Source organism: Schistocerca cancellata, chromosome 2, assembly GCF_023864275.1.
Source record: "Schistocerca cancellata isolate TAMUIC-IGC-003103 chromosome 2, iqSchCanc2.1, whole genome shotgun sequence".
Lineage (NCBI taxonomy): Eukaryota > Metazoa > Arthropoda > Insecta > Orthoptera > Acrididae > Schistocerca > Schistocerca cancellata.
This window is the reverse complement of record NC_064627.1, coordinates 1,103,500,430-1,103,519,895: the sequence shown is the minus strand read 5'-3', so window position 1 is coordinate 1,103,519,895 and position 19,466 is coordinate 1,103,500,430.

Sequence of the window (19,466 nt, the reverse complement as noted above, 5' to 3'; positions counted from 1 at the left end):
GACCACGTCTTTTGAGTGCTTCACTGTATTTGTCAGTAAGTGTATTTACTAAAGTAGATATTGCAATGGAATAAATAGACGTAAATAGCTTGTACTGGCGTACAGTACAAGATTTAATCGTTTAATAAGTAAAATTTCCACAAAGTATTTGACTGGGAACCAACATTCCAACATAGAGAACACACTGCCATAAAATTCTCAGTTATGGAACTACGCCCGAATTTGTTATTATAGTCACTATGTTATAATACTAGATGTTATCCAAATTTGCATTCGCCTATCAGGGCCTTTGTTGTGATGACTGATGGTTAGTAAGTAAGCTGTTGTAGATGCAATGACGTCGCCTATCCTCACGTACATTACCGGTATGTGATCAAAAGTACCCGGACACCCCAAAAAATATACATTTCTCATATTAGGTGCGTTGTGCTGCCAGCTACTGCCAGGTACTCCATATCAGCGACATCAGTAGTCATTAGACATCGTGAGAGAGCAGATTAGGGCGCTCCGCAGAACTCACGAACTTCTAAAGTGGTCAGGTGATTGGGTGTCACTTGTGTCACAAGTCTATACGCGAGATTTCCACACTCCTAAACATCCCTAGGTCCACTATCTCCGATGTGATACTGAAGTGGAAACGTGGAGGGACACGTACAGCACAAAATCGTACAGACAGACCTCGTCTGTTGACTGACACAGACCGCCGACAGTTGAAGAGGATCGTAAAGTGTAATAGACAGACATCTATCCAGACCATCACACAGGAATTCCAAACTGCATCAAGATCCACTATGACAGTTAGGCGGGAGGTGAGAAACTTGGAATTCATGGTCGAGCGGCCGCCAAACGACGCCTCGCTTGGTCGATTGGACGATTGAACATTGGAAAAACGTTGTGTGGAGTGACGAGTCACGGTACACAGTGTGGCGATCCGATGGTAGTGTGTGGGTACGGCGAATTCCCAGTGAACGTCATCTGCCAGCGTGTGTAGTGTCAAGAGTAAAATTCGGAGGCAGTGGACTTACGGTGTAGTCGTGTTTTTCATGGAGGGGGCATGCACCCCTTGTTGTTTAGCGTGGCACTTTCACAGCACAGGTCTACTTTGATGTTTTAAGAACCTTCTTGCTTCCCACTGTTGAAGAGCAATTCGGGGCTGGCGATTGCATCTTTCAACACGATCGAGAACCTGTTCATAACGCACGGCCTCTTGTGAAGTGGTTACAAGACAATAACATCCCTGTAATCGACTGGCGTGCACAGAGTCCTGACCTGAATCCTATAGAGCACCTTTGGGATGTTTTGGAACGCCGACTTCGTGCCACGCCTCACCGACCGACATCGATACCCCTCCTCAGTGCAGCACTCCGTGAAGAACGGGCTGCCATTCCCCAAGAAACCTTCCCGCACCTGACTGAATGTATGATAGCGAGAGTGGAAGCTGTCACCAAGGCTAAGGGTGGGCCAACATCATACTGAATTCCAACATTACCGATGGAGGGCGACACGACTTTGTAATTCGTATTCAGCCAGGTTCCCGGATACTTTTTATCACATAGTGTATCTGCCTGTTCAGGTAACCGTAGCTAGTACTTCTGCCTGCACAGCTCGTGATGTAGTTTGTTCTAGAGCCATGTTCTGTGAGACTATTCATTCCGTTCCGTGGGTACTATAATTTTTCCTCATTTTCTCTGACGATAGCAATCTCATTAACGAATATTATCATTGATCCCATTTCACAGTGAATTTTAATCCCACTCTTGATACTTTTTTAAAATTTCCGTCATTGCTTCTTCTGTGCACACTTTGATAAGTGCGAGAAAAATGCTATATCCTTGCCTTATGCCAATTTTAAACCGAGAACTTCTATCTTAGTGTTACATTCTTTTTGTCCCCTCTTGGCTCCAGTTCATATTGTCCCACCTACAATACCCGTCTCTCCCTGTAATTTATAGCTCTCTCTATAAGAGTTTCAAACATCCAGCAGATTTGTCATTGTCGGACTCTTTTTCTTTATTTCAAATTTTCTGTGTATTATTCTTGTCAGAAACTTGGTCGTTTGGGCTGATTATGCAACGATTCTTCCACTCATCTCCGGAACTGTGTGGGTGATAATCAGTTGAAAATACGATGGAAGATCTTTATCTCATATATTCTGCACACTAACTAGACTGACCTTTGGTTGCTACTTGTCCCAATGATTTTAGATTTCAGTAGGGAACCTGTCTCACCTATTCTACCTTCTTTGAACGGAAGTCTTCCAAAGATTTTTCAAACTGTAATGTTTAAAACTATTACTCGTAACACAATGACACTGTATACAAGATTATAATCACGAGAAGCCCGCGGGGCAAATTATATTGTGTTTTCAAAACATTTTATTACATGTAGATGGTAGGCAATATTAACAAAGGTCGCTGTTAGACGATATCGCTCATGCAAAAATGGTTCAAATGGCTCTGAGCACTATGGGACTTAACATCTATGGTCATCAGTCCCCTAGAACTTAGAACTACTTAAACCTAACTAACCTAAGGGCATCACACACATCCACGCCCGAAGCAGGATTCGAACCTGCGAACGTAGCGGTCACACGGTTCCAGACTGAAGCGCCTAGAACCGCTCGCCACACCGGCCGGCTCGCTCATGCAGACGCGATCGATAGTACAAAGCTTACACGAACTTTCCAGTAAAACGATGCGTCTGGTATTGGACCAGTACATCTGCTTCACGCTTTGACTACTCGGTGGTGATGTTATTCAAATGGCTCTCGATCTTCTTGCTCTGTTTTTTAAAGACAGACTTACCCGGGTCTCATTGTTTTATTTGACTGGCACATAATAGGAATTTCATGGGTAACTGCGCTGCTCTTCACTTTCAGTCATGGATTGCTGTATAATAACAAAATGCATTCAATCTGATGATCACAAACTGTGATCACAGAAACAAAAGAGAATTTATTGGGAGTTTTAACATGCGATGAGTAGGACTAACGGAGTGATGTGTTACACTAGCTAGATGCTCAATAATATTCTTATCAGAGTGCGTACATTCCATAACGTGAACTCAAGTAAGCAAGATTTCGGCTATTGTTACTAGCAGTATTCATCTAGGGAAAAGCAATGTGTCACTGCAACATTATATATGAAACTGCAACTCTACTTCTGTCACTGAAACAAAATATACTTCTGTCACAGCAACAAAACACTTGCAGAAGTAAAACACTTGACACTGTTAACCGCAATTCTAGAAACATTTAACACTCTGGATGTCAAAATGTCCCTTTCATGTGAAACCTGGGGTGGAAAGTCAGTAGCTTACGTGCAGTTAGAGCGAAAGCACATTCACGTTAACGAAGACTTTGTCTAACAGTAGCCCTAACATTGGTTAATATACATCTCAAATGGGACACAGACAGCTAAAAAATACGTATCTTAAACAATACTAGGGTACGACAGAGAATCGTGTGTGTAACAAAAAGTAGGCTTTGGCAGCAACGTATCATAAAATAATAACACTTCCCTGTCATTTCATATAATGCCACGTAACACTTGTACCTGAAAAATATTTTTCCCAAACCCTGTGATAGATAATAATTGTTTCCCTTCATCTTTATAACAGCAAGAGTTTCGTTATGAAGGGACGCTGATTTAATTTTTCAGGTACGTTGACGAGAATATATGAGGAACGTACGCAGTGACACTGTCATAGTCCTGACGTCATCTGAAAGAAAGTGTGCGTAATGTGCGTAGCTACTAACGATGAAATGTAAAGAACAGTATAGCATTAGTTTTGATATAATCAGCTGAAATGTTAGCACGGGCGTACGTGTAAGAAATTACTTCACACTACATGTAAACCTTTGCGAAAATTAAAAAAATTGTACGAAAGTAGCGCGATGTTTTACGACACCTCGAATACTGGTTCTCCGGACTTAGTGGTACCCTACTGATTTCTGTTTCCACTACAACTTATAGACCAGTGTTAACAGAAGTGAGCTTCTGTGATTACCTTTGGGCCATCTGTCTCTGTTTCTACAAATCGAAAACACTCGAATATCAAATAATTTTCGTTTCTACATTGACGTCAAATAATCTGCATATTCCGTGTAATACTGAGAGTATTTTATGGAAAAATTTTCTAATATATTATCAACATTCATACTAACCTGTTATGTTTACGAAACTGTAGAAAGGTATTGTATAAATTAGTTGTAAGTTTTGTTCCACTATAACAGTAGTACGCACTCATAAAAACCACTAGATGCAGAGATTTAATGAGTAGCACTGACAAGAAATGCTAAACAAATATGTTGTTGCTGTTGTTGCTGTTGTGGTCTTCAGTCCTGAGACTGGTTTGATGCAGCTCTCCATGCTTCTCTATCCTGTGCAAGCTTCTTCATCTCCCAGTACCTACTGCATCCTACATCCTTCTGAATCTGCTTAGTGTATTTCTCTCTTGGTGACCCTCTACGATTTTTACCCTCCTCGCTGTCCTCAAAATACTAAATTGGTGATCCCTTGATGCCTCAGAACATGTCCTACCAACCGATCCAGTCTTCTAGTCAAGTTGTGCCACAAACTCCTCTTCTCCCCAATTCTGTTCAATACCTCCTCATTAGTTATGTCATCTACCCATCTAATCTTCATCATTCTTCTGTAGCACCACATTTCAAAAGCTTCTATTCTCTTCTTGTCCAAACTATTTATCGTCCATGTTTCACTTCCATACATGGCTGCACTCCATACAAATACTTTCAAAAATGACTTCCTGACACTTAAATCTATACTCGATGTTAACAAACTTCTCTCCTTCAGAAACGCTTTCCTTGCCATTGCCAGTCTACATTTTATATCCTCCCTACTTCGACCATCATCAGTTATTTTTACTCCCCAAATAGCAAAACTCCTTTACTACTTTAAGTGTCTCATTTCCTAGTCTAATTCCCTCAGCAACATCCGACTTAATTCGACTACATTCCATTATCCTCGTTTTGCTTTTGTTGATGTTCATCTTACATCCTCCTTTCAAGACACTATCCATTCCATTCAACTGCTCTTCCAAGTCCTTTGCTGTCTTTGACAGGATTACAATGTCATCGGCGAACCTCAAAGTTTTTATTTCTTCTCCATGGATTTTAATACCTACTCCGAATTTTTCTTTTGTTTCCTTCACTGCTTGTTCAATATACAGATTGAATAACATCGGGGAGAGGCTACAACCCTGTCTCACTCCCTTCCCAACCACTGCTTCCCTTTCATGTCCCTCGACTCTTATAACTGCCATCTGGTTTCTGTACAAATTGTAAATAGCCTTTCGCTCCCTGTATTTTACCCCTGCCACCTTCAGAATTTGAAAGAGAGTATTTCAGTCAACATTGTCAAAAGCTTTCTCTAAGTCTACAAATGCTAGAAACGTAGGTTTGCCCTTCCTTAATCTAGCTTCTAAGATAAGTCGTAGGGTCAGTATTGCCTCACGTGTTCCAACATTTCTACGGAATCCAAACTGATCTTTCCTGAGGTCGGCTTCTACTATTTTTTCCATTCGTCTGTAAAGAATTCGAGTTAGTATTTTGCAGCGGTGACTTATTAAACTGATAGTTCGGTAATTTTCACATCTGTCAACACCTGTTTTCTTTGGGATTGGAATTATTATATTCTTCTTGAAGTCTGAGGGTATTTCACCCTTTTCATACATCTTGCTCACCAGATGGTAGAGTTTTGTCATGACTGGCTCTCCCGAGGCCATCAGTAGTTCAGATGGAATGTTGTCTACTCCCGGGGCCTTGTTTCGACTCAGGTCTTTCAGTGCTCTGTCAAACTCTTCATGCAGTATCGTATCTCCCATTTCATCTCCATCTACATCCTCTTCCATTTCCATAATATTGTCCTCAAGTACATCGCCCTTGTATAGACGCTCTATTTACTCCTTCCACCTCTCTGCTTTCCCTTCCTTGCTTAGAACTGGGTTTCCATTTGAGCTCTTGATGTTCATACAAGTGGTTCTCTTATCTCTAAAGGTCTTTAATTTTCCTGTAGGCAGTATCTATCTTACCCCTAGTGAGATAAGCCTCTACATCCTTACATTTGTCCTCTAGCAATCCCTTCTTAGCCATTTTGCACTTCCTGTCGATCTTATTTTTGAGATGTTTGTATTCCTTTTTGCCTGCTTCATTTACTGCATTTTTATATTTTCTCCTTTCGTCAATTAAATTCAATATATCTTCTGTTACCCAAGGATTTCTACTAGCCCTCGTCTTTTTACCTACTTGATCCTCTGCTGCCTTCATTACTTCATCCCTCAGAGCTACCCATTCTTCTTCTACCGTATTTCTTTCCCCCATTCCTGACAATTGTTCCCTTATGCTCTCCCTGAAGCTCTGTACAACCTCTGGTTTAGTCAGTTTATCCAGGTCCCATCTCCTTAAATTCCCACCTTTTTGCAGTTTCTTCAGCTTAATCTACAGTTCATAACCAATAGATTGTGGTCAGAGTCCACATCTGCCCCTGGAAATGTCTTGCAATTGAAAACCTGGTTCCTAAATCTCTGTCTTACCATAATATAATCTATCTGAAACCTGTCAGTATCTCCAGGCTTCTTCCATGTATACAGCCTTCTTTTATGATTCTTGAACCAAGTTGTAAGTAGGCTGTTTATGTTTTCTTATTGGCAACGTTACGTAGCGCTCTCTGTATGAAAATCACTGGCTGTGCTGTGTGCAGTCTGTAGCTAGTTTGCATTGTTGTCTGCCATTGTAGTGTTGGGCAGCGGCAGCTGGATGTGAACAGCGCGTAGCGTTGCGCAGTTGGAGGTGAGCCGCCAGCAGTGGTGGATGTGTGGAAGGAAATGGCGGAGTTTTGAAATTACATATATTATCACTTTTGATGATATTAAGGTAAATACATTGTTTGTTCTCTATTAAAATCTTTCATTTGCTAACTATCCCTATTAGTAGTTAGTGCCTTCCGTAGTTTGAATCTTTTATTTAGCTGGCAGTAGTGGCGCTCGCTGTATTGCAGTAGTTCGAGTAACCAAGATTTTTGTGAGGTAAGCGATTTGTGAAACGCATAGGTTAATGTTAGTCAGGGCCATTCTTTTGTAGGGATTTCTGAAAGTCAGATTGCGTTGCGCTAAAAATATTGTGTGTCAGTTTAAGCACAGTCATGTATAATTTTTCTAAGGGGACGTTGACTGCAGTACCAAATGTTACACTGAAAACAAAGCCTGTCCTTTCCTTTTGTGTTATCCCACTATGTGTTTGTGTACCCTTGTGTATTTGTTTTCTTCCTGTCTCTGTGTAGTTTCATAGAATTTTTTCTTCTTCTAATACTAAGCTACATTCACTATGATGAGGAATACTGTTATCCTCGAATATAATTGGCATTAATAATATGTTATTTACCTTGTAAAGATGTTTACACATTATTTATTCTGTTTTGTTTTAATGCTCATGTGTGAAGTTGATGTTTCAATAATTATTCTGATCTTTTATATATTTACTTATGTCATAATTCCTGTAACACTGATGTATATGTCTATTTCTATTCTTCTGTAAAGCCTGCATTACTACAAATGTTATCTGTATTGTGATGTTTTTAATGATGTATTTTGTACCTTTGTTATTGTATTCTCATGTCCTAATATGGTAATTGACACCAATTCATCAAATTAAGTAACTTGTAAGCATTCATTTCACTGCACACATTTCTGTTGGTCATACTATATGGACAATATGTGAGTAGTAGGGACTGATAGTACGAGTATTTGCACGTGTGTTACTAATTCAGAAAGGGACTGGATAACAGCATTGCTGGTTCTAAGGACAATTCCAAAAACTTTGTGAGTGCACAAGTAGTGGTTATGGACTTGCTATATTATCCGCAAGACTCTTCAATGGTGATTGTGCACCTGCACAGTCACAACAGATGGCTGCTGGCCATCTCTACAAGGACTGCAGTGGGTCTGCACCTCTGGTGGCCCACCAATACCACAATCTCTACCAGGACTACAGTGGGTCTGCTCTATGATGACCTACCTACCAATATTCTTCAAAACGTCGAATGACTCTGCTGTGGGTTTCCTCTGTGGTGGACCATTACCTGTCAGCATGTCACGAGTCAGCACTGTCTTTCCGTTGGAAGGACAGCACTACTTCTTCAAGACTGCAGGAAATCCACTACTTCTGTGTGCAATTTCTTTTACTAATGAGACTTTGTGAAAAAAAACTGTAATTACTATTATGATGAATGATCAGGACTGTCTTTATGGACTGTGAGAAAATTTTAGCTTTTAACCAACACTGTATTAATACGAGTGTGCATTTTATATCTTTCTTACTGTAATTATGAAAAATTTTTTCAAATCTGTATTGGCCAGTGCCAAAACCGATTTGTAAAATTTTTTGTGGGGAGCATGGGGGCTATGTAAGTAGGCTGTTTATGTTTTCTTATTGGCAACGTTACGTAGCGCTCTCTGTATGAAAATCACTGGCTGTGCTGTGTGCAGTCTGTGGCTAGTTTGCATTGTTGTCTGCTATTGTAGTGTTGGGCAGCGGCAGCTGGATGTGAACAGCGCGTAGCGTTGCGCAGTTGGAGGTGAGCCGCCAGCAGTGGTGGATGTGTGGTAGGAAATGGCGGAGTTTTGAAATTACATATATTATCACTTTTGATGATATTAAGGTAAATACATTGTTTGTTCTCTATTAAAATCTTTCATTTGCTAACTATCCCTAGTAGTAGTTAGTGCCTTCTGTAGTTTGAATCTTTTATTTAGCTGGCAGTAGTGGCGCTCGCTGTATTGCAGTAGTTCGAGTAACCAAGATTTTTGTAGGGTAAGCGATTTGTGAAACGCATAGGTTGATGTTAGTCAAGGCCATTCTTTTGTAGGGATTTCTGAAAGTCAGATTGCGTTGTGCTAAAAATATTGTGTGTCAGTTTAAGCACAGTCGTGTATAATTGTTCTAAGGGGACGTTTCAAAGTGTAACCAAACAAGTATAACGGAATTAATAAGCTCAGTTAAAACAAATTTGTACCATACTAACGATAAAGGCAGTATAAAGGACATCTTCTTTGTAGTTAAATCAAATGGCTAATAACGATAAAAAATAAATCATCATTTATCGGACACAGTGGAATGGTGTGTAGTACACCACAAGACCAAAAAACGACAAAACCACTAAGGAGTTGTCCTAATGGGACAGAAATCGGTAAATGTGATGTATTTGTACAAGCGAACAAATGATTACAATTTCAGAAAAACTGGATGCTCAATTCAAGAGAAAAATGGCTTCACAAATTGAGGAGACCAATAATATGTTCGTCTGCTTCTGCCCTTATGCAAGTAGTTATGCGGCTTGGTAGAAATTGATAGAGCTGTTAGATGCCCTCCTGAGGGATATCGTCTACGCAACTGGCGCCTTAGATTGTCGAAAGCTCGAACTGGTTGGAGGCCCTGCCCATAACACTAGAAACGTTCTCAATTAGTCACAGATCCGGATATGAACTCTCGCTGTGTGTGGGCGCGCATTGTCTTGCTGAGATGCAAGCCCAGGTTTGCTTGCCATGAAGAGCGAAGGGCAAAAAACCAGAGCGTAGAATATCGTCGACGTACCACTCTGGTGTAAGGGTGCCAGGGATGACAACACTCCTTTGAAATGGATTGGCACCCCAGATTAGCAGTACTGACTATGGGACCATATAGTGGACTACAGTCAGGTTGGTGTCTCACCACTGTCCTTGACGTCTCCACATACGTTTTGCGGGTCATTGAGGCCCAGTTCGAAGTCAATGAGATTCCAGGCCGAATGCGTGTCCACACATGTCTCGGACAGATGTGGGATACCGACCCAACAGCACTTAATCAGACTGTTGTATAAGTACAGTCAAATTCCGGATATCAAATTTTCTCAGCAATAACGAGAAAAATAAATTATTTCTGTCACCCTGGGATTCTAGCCCGGAGCATATCGCTGTTTTCTAGCCATGAATGGACATTAAATACAGGTTTATTTCACCAGAAGCGAGGTGTGCGGCGCGGCTTTGAACTAGAAATGACGCGACGAAAAGTACAATGACGAATAGAAATCGAGCGTCTCACATATCGCTGTTGCCTACACACGAGTGCACGTTAACCATCGAATTCTTTTTCACCAGTAGCTAGGAGTGGCATGGTTGAACTTGACATGATGTGACGAAGAGATGTGTGTCTCTCTGGGAGTCGAAAATAGCACTCACAGTTATTGACAATGAAGGAAGAGACGTTAAAAATCAAAATAAATTTCCATCAACAGTTAGGTGAGCTAAAGCCTGACAGAACGTTATGAAAACTTTTGTGCCGAGCCAAGATACGAACCCAGACACACGCCTTACGTGGAGAACTTGAGGAGTCTGTAACCTTGAGCAAACAACGTTTGAAAGTCCTATGTTGTCACGAAAGGATCAAATCAAATGCAACCAACACCAATACATTCAACATCTCAAACTGAAATAAAAGGTATAATAAGTGCCCTGTGACCTTTGACCGCATTTGATTCTTTAAATAAAATAAAAATACTTGTGTAAGAATGGCTACTCATGACAGAGATTCTGCATGCTGCCACTTACGCCTCTATCATGGCCCAACTTAACCTGCAGTCGATAGCGAATGGACATTGCATTTAATGTGACTTTGAAAAGACTGTGGAATCGTATGTTCTTCACTTGGCGTGGTCATGGCTCAATAGAATCTACCAGGGCCTATTGAAAAATCTTCACCTGAAGTGGAACCCTCACACTACGTACACTAACCTAATGTCAAGCACCCAACCACTGAACTCCACATGTGGCTGGGTGATGATTGTTTCCTAGCCCTCGTGCCCCAGACTCGATGTGAATTCTGACTTCCTTACTCCTTGGAGTGGATTACAGTCCGTTCAGTACGTTCATTTCTTGCTCGATAAAATCGCCATTAACCAGCTGTCTAGCTTCCTAGTGCGTGGAATTAACTTAAATAAAATTACATGACGGCCATCTACAAAAACGGCCAATTTTGGCCGGTCGGAGTGCCCGTTAGGTTCTAGGCACTACAGTCTGGAACCGCGCGATCGCTACGGTCGCAGGTTCGAATCCTGCCTCGCGCATGGATGTGTGTGATGTCCTTAGGTTAGTTAGGTTTAAGTAGTTCTAAGTTCTAGGGGACTGATGACCTCAGAAGTTAAGTCTCATAGTGCTCAGAGCCATTTGAGCCATTTTTTGAGCCAATTTTGAAGGATGAAGGAGTTTCCACAGGAAGTGTTGCTTCCATTGAACTACTCTCCATGGTAACGTCGCGCTGTGCAAAAGAAAAGCTGAACTACTGAACCCGATTCTTCCGCAATTTAGTAAAATACAACTCGTCGGTCTGCTGACAGTACAGTCTGTTGGAAGCTGAGAAATAATTTACTTCCTTTTCTAACCCGCCTGTAACGGCAAAACCTTGGGTAAACGTTTCCTGGAAGAGCTCGTGGCTGCCTGTCCTGATCAGAACAACAGCGGACGCTTGTACACTCATATTTGCAAACGTAAGATTATTTAGTATTGCTGTTTGGTCTTCAATGAGAAATATTTTCTAAAAACAGAGTGTAAACGATGCAGCAACTATAACGTTGTAACCCGTGTTTTCGCAGCATATGACGTGAGGAATACTAAGCACGTAATCTACAATTCCGCGCAAAATTTACCAGGAAACAAGAGGTTGGTGGATTGATTTGTGGCTATTTTGGATTTAATAGAAGGGGGAAGGCAAGAAGATCGAACATCTGTGCGGTGAGTGTTACTGAAGGAATGAACATGATAATAACTTTCTCGTCTCATGTACGATGATTTTAACGTGAATTATTTGCCACACTCAGCGAGCCGAGCCGCTGTAGTTCTGTTACATAAAGGGTTAAAATGTTAATGTGCTGTCAGATTAAAACCTAGAACCCATGCAACTTGGTCTTTGTAGAGTGACGTCGTTTCCACTGACCTAACATAATTAAATTAGTTGCAGTTTCTGCGTGGAATGACCTTCCTGGCCTAAAAATATACATTTGGTAGATGTCACACCATAAGTGAAAATCGTTCACAATATGTAATTCAGATATGGAGACAATATCTTATGAATTTGGCAGAATACTTCTGTGTCACTCCAGAAAGTATCTCGACTACCACGAGGTTGTCAGGACTAATCTACACTGTTCCCAAGTCCCAATAGTCCTCGCAACAGGAAGGAATACGTTTCCACAGCCGATAAATTTCTTGAGCATGCTGGTAATCCTGGAGCTTCAAAGATTCAGTGGAAGCATCTCGCAAACTGACAGGTACCTGAAGTGTAAACAAATGTGTCTCACTCAACAGAAACAACATATTTTAAGAGCAGGGGAAAAGAAATTGTTGACCTTCCTCTCCATAGCTGTCGTTATTTTATTTCTGCTTTAATATGTAGGTTATCAGAATATTCATATCAGCGACCCACAGCAACTCTGGGGATACGAATGGGACAGTACTGATGGCCAGACTGTATCACAATGTGCACAGACTATCCAGAAGCTGTAGTTGTGTTACCAGGAATCATTGTTCATTGACAACGAGGTTATTTCTCAGACTTTTTACAATTTGTGACCAGCTTCGACACACCACAGTCCAGTCTTATGGTAGTCAGTACTGAGCATGTGTTTTTTCACTGCTTTCTTCCGTAGCTATTTATAACGGTCTACTTATTGCTAAAAATTTGTTTGTTTACTTGTTTCGGGAGTAACTCATCATCACAACTCCATTTGAAATAATTTCAGACATACTTTTTGTTTTGATGACGACAGTAGCTCGAAAAGAGATGATGAATAATAGTATGTATGAAGGACATTTAATAATTCGTGAGAAAGCTGATGTAGAAATAAAGAAGTCTATATCACGAGTTTTTTACTTTCATGACTTTCGATTTTTATCTCTTAGATGAGCTGAGAGTCCTTGACGGACAAGAACTGTCAAGACTGCAATCATGTGGCATGGCACTGAGTATTAAGTCCTTTTATATGACGTTCTGATGGTAGACTGTGTTTAAACGCGTAAACAGATTTTCGACAAGTGGATTTTCGTCCTTAGCGACCGAATAAATTGGTGAGAAGCTAATTTTCAGTATACATGTATTGGTAGCATGATTCCTGTGCGACGTTATGTTGCAACCGATACGTCAATCACAGCAGTATGCCGTATGTATACCCTTTCTGTAGACTATTAAATACCTTCCACAGCAGATTGCCACTTTGTTCTGGAACTGATAACATGTTTATCGCATTACTGTGCATCCCTGCTACTCCCTTTCGTAATTCGAATGTGCATTTCTCATAAATTATGATTCTGATTGCAAATTAATGTTCTGTAATGTAAATATATTTCGCCATTTTAGCTTTGGTGAAGGGATGTTGTAAAAGAAGGCTAGTTACTGGTAGATAAACGACACTGCTTGATCTCAACGCCTAATGTGTTACACACCAAAACCAGCAAATGAGTCTGCAGGTATTATTGAACAACTTACTTATAACCGAAAAAATTGGGGTCTCACAAATACAGCAAAACGTGACGATAAATAGACATGGCAAATAGTGTCCTGACAGCCCCTTGGTCTCTTTTTGAGACTTATTTTGAAGCTTGAGGTCACAGTCGCGAGCGTTGGAAGATAATGTCAGGAGACTATCCAAGTGCTGTTCGTTATTGTTGCCAAACCTGTAAGAATTTGTAACAGTAGTAAATACTGATACTTCTTAGTTGCTGCTCAGTCTGAACCAAGTACCATTTTGTAAAATATACTGTTCAACACAGTCTGCGTAGAGACGACCTTTACCTGAGGAGTATTGTTTTTTGGAAATAATATATTATTTACACACTTCAAGTTAAATGAACATTTTGCATAATGACTGATACGATTAAATGTTGTTAGTAAGTTCTTTACCACTGTTTTCAGAATTCCACAAAAGGAGAATTTCAAAGTATGTCTCTTGAAGACAGCATCTAACTGAATAATCTGAGTCCGTGAACGTAAATCTCAAATGCTGTGCTGTGAATACGATTAAAATAACAACAGAATTCACGATTGTGGTAAGTGTATTATATCTAGTGTTGTAGTCTTCTTTACGATAACCTTTTATTTTACAAGATCAAAAAGAAGGAAACATCGATTTCTAGTTTCAACCTGTAAAATGGTCGTTTGTAACAGAAAGCAGCGTCTGCACTGACTACTGAAGCATGACACTTTGTCAGAATCACATTTACAGTTTCAAACTTGAAAATTCAAGATTAATATTTTTGACCCTGAAATTGTAAACACGATTGTGAGGAAGCGTCTTGCTTCAGTAGACGATGTAGACACCGCTTTCTATTATGTGGTCTGAAGATGGCCATTTACCTGGCCGACACTAGTAATCGATGTATCCTTCCTTACGACCTCGGCAAATAAGAGACTGCAACGCTATATTCAAAGATGGCCTCCTACAAGACTGAAATAAGTCACTGTTCAGGATCAATGTGTTACGAAAAGTTTAATAACCAGTTTATCGATTTTTTTTTTCAATGTGCTGAATTTACTGACCATTTCTTATTTGAATGAGCAGCCAATTCATTGCAATATTTTCCACTATTCCCTATTTTAATGACTAGTAGTTTGAATGAATACGTGTTGCACTTTGATTCATATTTATTTTTGCGTGGGGTAGCGCCATGAGAAAACGGTGACTGAGGATAAGATGACGTTAATATTCTATCACACAGTTGTCAAAACTAATGTTCACGAATAACTTATACTGTCTAAAAGGACAAATAGTGTAAGCCACTTGGTGGATTGTAGTTCTATCTTCCTTTCGCAAACTTACTCGACTTACATCTCATGATTGTATTGTCTCAAATAGTGAAAAAATATTACATTTGGCGGATTACAAGTCTATCCGCTTCTCCTAAAATGAGGAACATTAATCTGCTACAGCAAGATGGCAGCGAATATGTCTTCCCAGTAATACTTGAGTATTAATGTGTCTACAGTAACTGACATGTTGATGTCTACTTTTTACTGTTAGTTCATTCTCTCTCAGTTGTTAAGCACTGGCTCTATTTTACATTACGTTTTTCTTAGCAAAACATCCAAAATTCGTGGTGCGGGTAGACTTAGAATCCTAGAAATGAGGTTAAACTTATCATACCACAAGAAAGGCTCATTCCAAAAATGTTACTTAAGGGCTTTCATCTTTGACGATTGTCATGACGCAATATTACCTTCATTACACAGCTACCCATATAAACATACACTGATGAGCCCGAAACATTACGACCACCTCCGGATTTGGAACGAAATACATCACTTCTGTGTCTCAGGGATCCGACAGTTTTCTGGTAGTTTCCTGGAGGTATGTGGCATTAGATGTCTACGCACAGGCCATGTAATTTTCGTAAATAACGGGCTGCTGATTTGTGTACGCGGCGATGGCGCCCGATAACAAGCCATATGGGTTCCATAGGATTTACGTCAGGCGAATTCATGGTTGCCGAGACATCAGCGTGAGTGCTGTAATGCTCCTCAAATCACTGTAGCACGGCTCTGGCTCCGAGGCACGGACAGTTCTGCTACTGAAAGATGACGTCGTCATCTGGGAAGACATCAAGCATGAGGGCATCGAAAAGCTGAAACATGGAAATTGCACAAGATTTGTTTGGCAACTCTGTGATGGTCGACATCTCGTACTTTAGGAATTAGACTTGAATTATCCTTCCAAATTCATTGGATATTTTCTTGTAATTTTAATGAAACATTCTAAACGTAATAACTGAAAATAAGAAAATTTAATTTTGTGACTGCAAGCAAGTCATTTTGCTCTTAAGGAGGGGAAACATTAGGAGTCTGTTTGACACTGGTTTTTTGGCGTTCTTTGGGTGGGAAGAATTAATTAGGATTTAATACAATTTTAACGTCATTTCATTTATATTTCGAACAGTTTTCCTGAATTATGTTGAACAATTTTTTGGAACAATTTACTTCGATTTTCACGGTTTTTCTCTAATTATGCAAAGAAAAATACCCTTTGATTCATTATATCACCTCACAAGTTGGTTCATATAATTCGTAATTTTATAAAGGATCATACTATCAGTTTTCACAATTATCGATTCTATACTTTTTGAGTTAGACTCCACCCAAATGTGAAAAAAATCACTTCGAAATAAACACGTTTGAAAAATAAATTTTCTTGGAAACTATAAATTGAAGGTAGTTAACAACAATGTAAAATGTTTACCGATTAATCTGCGATTCCAGCACCATATAGCAATCGTTCTTCTTCCTCATAGGATTCGTTTTGCACTTTCAGCAATGCTTTCCGAGCTTTCCGACTTTCCTTCGATTCCAATGAACTACGTCGATTCTGCCGGCTCACGCGCTGGTTATCCATTTGTTCGGTATAATTGAAGCTTTGCGTGCGTACTACAATTCCTGCCTCGTTCATGACCACCAGAAGGGATCAACTTCTTCGTTGAATAAGCCCGGTGCTAAATACGGCCGGCCGTGGTGGTCTCGCGGTTCTACGCGCGCAGTCCGGAACCGCGCGACTGCTACGGTCGCAGGTTCGAATCCTGCCTCGGGCATGGATGTGTGTGATGTCCTTAGGTTAGTTAGGTTTAAGTAGTTCTAAGTTCTAGGGGACTGATGACCACAGCTGTTAAGTCCCATAGTGCTCAGAGCCATTTCTGCTAAATACTATGCCAATTAGACGACTTTTAGTCTGGAGTGCAAGTGTTTGGGAGGTAATCGCAAAGTAATGGAATTAAAACTTTCATTCGCATTTTGTGTGTGGGCACCTAACCATCTCTCCAGTAATTCATCCCGTGATAAATCTTCATATATTGGAAGAATTTCCTTCTGTACGTCGGGCTGCAATGGAATGGGGTGCGGTTAATGTTCCATTCCAAGGGATGTTCGTTTCTGCCACTCGCACCAGGTGTCTTCTCCCCTTGGGTAATACACGTGCCGAGCATTTTCATCCGTGAAAATCATATGACAGGATGTCGCCCTATCTGCGCCCGAGCCTGTACCCGAAGTGCACTCGGATCTATGCTCATAAAATCTAAACGAATGCGAATTTAGCTTTGAAATTTTTGGATAGTTAAGCTAACGATTCATCCAATAAAAAAATCGAATTTTTAGAACCTCCTAATGTGGTGCCCCCCTTAAATTGCTATTCTTTGTCTTATCTGTCGCTTTGTGAACAATATGCTATTCTTTCTGTCCTAAGTGCTACTACAGCGCTTCACTAGCGCTGTGATATCCCGTTTTTCTGCTGATGTGAAATCGACTTTTACCATAGGGTGGAATATCGCTGAAAATGTAGTACATGTAAAATCATTTGTTTTGTTCCTTCTCTAATACAGCTGAAACCGATCAGAATGAAATTCACTAACGCTGGCTTAAGAAAATTTTTGAGTTGATGCTGCAGTTTTTTTGTAGACAGAATGTTGTTATTACTATAATACTGTTATTGCTATTGTTATTTATTAGTTTCTAGATAGTATCATGTCTCTTATTTTCGCTATTTTTTTGAATGCTGTGTTGGAAAGATGGGAGCATTTGACGTTACCGCGTGGGATATTCTGCTTCACCTTTGGTGTTCACTTAATTTTCAGAGTAAAAGGAGAACACACAGTCATAAATGAGTCATAAATGCTAATAACAAAGAGCTGTTACTCTAGGTATAAATCTACAGTCATTTATCACCGTAACGACAAAATAATTCACGTCGGAGTAAGTTTCCACCATTTGACAACGAGGAAATGCGTTGAAACCACCAGTAAGCCACGAATGAGCGGTCCTAATTAGTGTAGAACGGTTTTCTGTTGTTTCATCTGTTTGTTCCATTGAATTAACTGGAAATGGCAGAGAAGGTTTCATTTCACTGGGATTCTGATGCATTTGTAACGAAGTATGAAAATATTGAAATGCTGGGTTCTTCTGGCTTTGGATCAAAATCCAAGATTTATTGGCTGATAGTTACTGGTATGTAATGTGATACTGAAAACAAATCATAGGTTCCATGGAAACCATGATTCATACTGTGGTGTGAGTAGACATAGCTGACTGCTTTGAGAATACCACGGTATATTGCAAAATTTTATCTATAAGTCTATAGGAACAAGCTGATGGAAAAAAAGTCTTGCCACTTTGTTTATTATTCTCAGTTGAAATGTGATTTCACTTAACCACTTGACGAGAAATGAGAGCTTCAGTGAATAAAATTAGATAGGAGCTCACGGTACGCAAAATGGATGGATTGATTTGTCTACTGCCATTAACGACAATATGCTATTTTTGTCGTCTGGTCTCTAGCTGATGTGAGAGTTTTCCGCGATCTACTGTAATATTCAAGTTGGGGGAGCTACTGTATAAAGTGTGCTTACGGGAGCAAAGGTTGATGGGTGATACAAAAGCCAATTGGTTTGGTGAAAATGAATGGATCATGAACTAATTCAGGGACTGTTTTGAATAAGCAGAATCAAATAGTAGGTGGTTTACCCTGTGGAGGGTAGACTATAGGACCTGGCACCATAAGAGACGTAGGACATGGTAATTATTTTCGGTAGTAAACAAGTTTATTAAGACGGAAGTATGAGACACGTAGAGGTCAAATTTGTTTACAGTGCCGAAAGAAAACTAAACTTCGTTAGGTTTCCGGGTGTGGGATCATAATTTATGAGAAGTACACTATATGATGTATGGTATTTCGAGAGACTGTTACAGATGTTTACCAGCACCATTAGGTGTCTGTCTGCTATGAAGAGCCGGCCGGTGTGGCCGAGCGGTTCTAGGCGCTTCAGTCTGGAACCGCGATACCACTAAGGTCACAGGTTCGAATCCTGCCTCAGGCATGGCTGTGTGTGATGTCCTTAGGTTCGTTAGGTTCAAGTAGTTCTAAGTTCTAGGGGACTGATGACCTCAGATGTTAAGTCTCATAGTGCTCAGAGCCATTTGAACCAATTTTGCTATGAAGAAATTAAATCGCTTACTGAAAGGTGTAAGGAAAGGGTGTAGTGCTGCGATTAACTGGTGTGTAGGGGTTTCTGTTGTTTGTAGGATAGAAACGTGCTGGTGGTGTTCACACCCTGTTGTGCTACTGTTTCAACAGCAAAAATTAGATTTTGGCTATAATTTAGTTGACAACGAGCGCTGTTAAATTACCTAGGTAGACTGACTTAAATAATGAGCTGCACCTAGGTAGTCTCTACACAATCCAGCACTATCTGCTTAACTATGCCGTCGCGCATCGAGTCCCTAGATATTGAAGTGGGTCGCTGAATGTAGAAGCCACTTCAGGCTAGTTATTTAATTTCTTCTTAATTAAGGACTTACTACTATTGAGCCCTTCTTTAGAAAGAGAGATAATAATTTTTCTGTTCAGAGTGGACCTAGCAGTCGGTTCTAACAATTACTCTTCGATAATTCT